Source organism: Penaeus vannamei, chromosome 43, assembly GCF_042767895.1.
Source record: "Penaeus vannamei isolate JL-2024 chromosome 43, ASM4276789v1, whole genome shotgun sequence".
Taxonomy (NCBI): Eukaryota; Metazoa; Arthropoda; class Malacostraca; order Decapoda; family Penaeidae; genus Penaeus; species Penaeus vannamei.
In genome coordinates, this window is record NC_091591.1 from 9,772,748 (window position 1) to 9,777,747 (window position 5,000).

The window sequence follows — 5,000 nt, forward strand, 5'->3', positions numbered from 1 at the left end:
CAACTTCAAGACGCGGCCTTCAGAGCTTGGTGGACCGTGTCGGGGACGTGTTACCTGAACCACGGCGTCCCCAGGTGCTCCTGCGTGTATGAGATGCCCCGCGGCCCTCTGCCCTGCCGGAGGGGCTGCATTACACACGAGAAGGCGCGGCGGGAGGGGTCACGGGAGGGAAGGAGGGGGAAGGGACACCTGGAGGACTGTCTTAACGGGTTTTGACGGAACTGGTGTCAGAAAACCTGTTCTGGCGATGGACTTCCGTTTACCAGGAGCGTTTGGTTGCAGCATCGCGTCGCTGGAAATTGAGGTATAATTGTTCCCTGTTTCTGTATCCTCTGTTACCGCCTTTCCCAACAAGCCCTTCTCTCCACGCCGCTGCCCTACGTCTGTCTCTTCCTCCCTATTATCCCATAAACCTGTCTCGTCTATGCTACTGCATTTATATTCCTTTCCCTCCGGCGTCGAGGTATTTCTTGCGCCCATTCTCGAGGAATTTCTCATCGGATTCGCCCATTCGCGTGCTTGTCTGCCTCCTGGGACTCACCCTCTCCTTCCAAAGAGCAGTCGTCGGGTAACTGCGACACTGGATTCGAGAAAGACTATTCAGTTTTTATTCTCCTTTTTTTCCTTTTTTGTCTCTCTCTCTCTCTCTCTCGGCTTAAAGGAATTTGCCTTCCTGTTTGACGGGCGCACAGGCACAAGCAGAGCATAACACCTTTAGGGAGAGTAATGATAAAAAGGCTTAAGGTCTTGGGTGTCTATGTGTGACCTTTTGGCGAACGTCTGTTGGCGTGTCTCATGGAGTGTATTTTTGTACTTGAGAATTCCTGTGTGCATTTGCTGTGCGAACGAGTTTTTACAGCCACAGGAACACACGCAAGAAAGTATGTAAATGAATGTTGGATATATTAGTACGTATGTCGAGTAGAGTGAAATGAACGTATCGCAGATCTAACGCATCTCTGGATCAGCGTACTAAACTGAATACATATCATAACAACATTAATTGATATGTTTTACACCATTAGAAAAAGAAGCTCAGATAATACACACGAAGAAGAAAGCCACACATTCATCTTGCTGAATAGGCAGTGTGTCAGAGAGTACAAAAGCTCTACATGAAACAACATTATGATAATACTCTGTCTGACGTACATCATGATACGGCAGTTGGGCCAAATGTACAACATAATGATACGGCACATTAAGCTACAATAGTACCCGCGGAGATGCCTTATGTGAGGTATGTATGCGAGGATTTAGTACCACGTCAAGCTACGTTGGAACAAAGGAGGACTAAGTCGGAGAACAAAGAACAATTGAACATTTCGTTCAAGAAATAATGTTTCGTCGTAGATATATGAACATAATTCTCGTGTGATCTTCTTTATCACCCTGTGTGTGTGTGTGTACACGAACACACACACACATACGAGTATTAATACATACATACATACATACATATATATATATATATATATATATATATATATATATATATAAATATATATATGTATATATATATATATATATATATATATATATATATATATATATATATATATATATATATATATATATATAAATGTGTGTGTACACAAACATACACACCCATGGTAATAATAACGATGATAATAATAATGATAATGATAATAATAATAATATCAATAATGATAACATTATAACATTTGTAATGTTGATGATAATGATGATGATAACAATGATAACATATAATAATAATAATAATAATAACGTTACCAATAACAATAAACTTGAAAATAATAATTATGCTGCTGCATGATAAAGTATAATAATAATAATAGTAATAATGATAATAATGATAAAAAGAACATAATAATAATAATAATAATAATAATAATAATAATAATAATAATAATAATAATGATAACAATACTAATAGTCATAATAGTAATAATAACAATAATACTAATGATAATAAGAAAAATACTGATAATGTTAATAGCAATAACAACAAAACTACAACAGCAATAATCATGATAATAACAATAATGATAATAATAAAATAACGACAGTAGTAACATCGTCAACAAATTAACAGGAAAACAATAATAAAGGCCAAAAAAAGAAAATAAAAAAGGAAAAATAACCCAACTACTATTAACAAATCTGAGCCATTAATATTGATAAATATCACAATGATAATAAAAATAATTCAAACGGTTAAGATATCAATGACATGTCAACAGGGACATTCATAATGTTAATTAATATCTATTGATATTCCACCTGCAACTTAAACTTTTGTGTCATATGAAAATAATTAATGATTTTCATATTATTAGATGAACTTATTTTTCTTCGCAAGATAGCAAAATTAATGATAGTATTAATATTTTCTTTAATATGATAGTCATAATAACAAGAACAACAATGATGATAATACTGATACTGATGTTTACAGTAATATAACCAAATAGTAATGATAATAATAATAATGATAATAAAACAATGATAATAATATTAAGGAAAAAATAATCATGCTGATAATAAGGATAATAATTATAACTATGATAATAATAATGACTAGAATTATAACAATAACTAGCATGATAATAATGATAACTATGAGGATAATGATAATGATAATGAAGCAAATAATGATAATGATGGTAATAATGATAATGATGATAATTATGATGATAATGGGGATGATAATGATAATAATAATACTGACGATGATGATTTAGAAAAAAACAACAACGATAATGACAATAAAACCGATAGTAATAATAACATAAACTGATGAAATTCATACGAAACATCTCACTCATTATAAAAATCGCAAACATTTAATCACCCTAATGCTTTCCCAACTACATGTCAACACAAATAATCATAAAAAAATATATAGTTTTCTTTAATATTCATAACAAGTTCAGCTCTCCTTGACTAACTAGAAGATATTTGCATTGATGTTCGACTAAATAGCTTTTCTACTCCTACGGTCGGCGTGTTAAGTGTGCGAGGTCCTACCTGATGAATATTCGTATATACAGACATGCATGTACACAAGAATAAATGCATATCTATCAGATATATATATTTTTTATTTATCTGTCTATCTATACGGTAGATATACATGTCCAGACTGATAGATATGTGTTTTTTTTAGTGTATATGCATGTCTGGATAATGAATTTTAACGAATCGCGTTTATTTCAGTGTATAGGTATGTCTATATAATGAATTTTAACGAATCGGTCACTGGTAACCAAAAATCCCCATTTGACATCTATAGGGTCGTCGTAGGGAAAATGAACATTGTCGTTGTGAACACGTTAAGCCCCTTTGAAAAAAGAAAGAAAAAAAACTGAAAAATGAAAGACAAAGAAAGAAAAGAAAGAAAGAAAAAAAAAGAAAAAAGAAAAAGAAAGAAAGAAAGAAAAATATATATACATACATACACATATATGTAATAAAAAAGAGAGACAGGAAAAAGCCTTTGTCCTGCCTACATGTATAACAAGATGCAATAAGATGGTATATAAATTCCTTGAAAACCCACAAATATAACCGTTGGAGTTGTAATGGCGACTTCTGCAAATAACACGCCAGGCAGAAGCCATAATTTCGTGGTGTCTTGGAGCCTTCAGTCACCGGGTTTTATTAACCTAAAAGATGATAAATTTTCCATGTTTATTTAGCGGCCTTGCTGAGCGAAAATAATTCCACTTTTAAGTAACGTTTATCTCTCATTTGAGACCAAAAAATATATATCCCAAAGAATTTTCCAACTAAAGTACTTCAGATAAAAAAGAGAGAGAGAGAAAAAAAAAAAAACTCAGAACTTGAGCACAAAAGAATTATCATAACAAAGTACCCCAAGATATAACATTCTGTGTCCATTTTTTTTTTCTTCATTTGCAAAAAAAAAAAATAAAAAAAATCCTTCTGATTAACTTAAAGCCAAAAAAATTATCACAGTAAAGTACTCCCAAGATAAAACTTCTCGTGTTCAATTTATTTTTCTTTCGCAAAAAAAAAAAAAAATAAAAATAAAAATAAATAAATAAATAAATAAATAAAAATAATAATAATAAAAAATAAAAACAGCAACACCAACAACAACAACAAAAAACCTGGTTCTGACCCCAAACAATGTTAAGTAAATCATCCTATGTTTTGTGGCTTCTGCACGGTCACGAGACTAGCATGAGGTTAAGTGAAAACACATAATACCCATGATATCATTTGAGAAAGTGATGACGGCGTAATATGTTGTAACAGTAAGGTGGAGAATGTAAGTGTTTTTCACATTTCTTTCTTCCTTGTTATTGCAGTTTTGTTATATCATATCATCATCAACATTACTGTAGTTTACCGTATTATCATCGTCATAATTATTTTCTTAACTCTTACTATTCCCAATATCATCATTATCATTTTCATTATTATTATTACTATTACTCTTACTATTATCATTAATATTACTATTATATTTGTTATCGATTTAGTTTTTGTTGTAGTTATGATAATGATAATCGTAATAATAATAATAATAATGATAATGATAATATTATGATGATATTGATAATTATAATAATGATAATGATAATAATAATAATAATAATATGATAATTATAATAATAATAATATGATAATGATAATAATAATAATATGATAATGATAATGATAATGATAATCATTATCATAATTGATTATCATTATCATTATCATCATTATAAATTAGTATGATCGTCCATGGCAGTATGAAATTTATTAGATTACAAGCTTCAGGCGTTTCTTTATATCCTCACCATTTCTTCTCATTCTTCCTCGCTTTCCATTGTCTTCGCGAAGGAACACTCGTATAATCATACATATTACCTCCCGGCTTGTCTTTTCAAAATCATTATGGACAGCTACACAATATACGAACCCCGACGCCAGGCACGCACTGTGGACATAACCCAGAAGCTTTTACACTTGTCTATACACTCGTCTAGGAATTGCAAAGCACA

At 31.5% G+C, this 5,000-nt stretch overlaps 1 protein-coding gene across 1 annotated transcript in view; it reads right to left on the bottom strand.

Moving 5' to 3' along the window:
* LOC113829737 (uncharacterized) overlaps positions 1-5,000 on the bottom strand; it is an 85,720-nt gene that overhangs the window by 74,223 nt on the left and 6,497 nt on the right. The window lies entirely within an intron of this gene.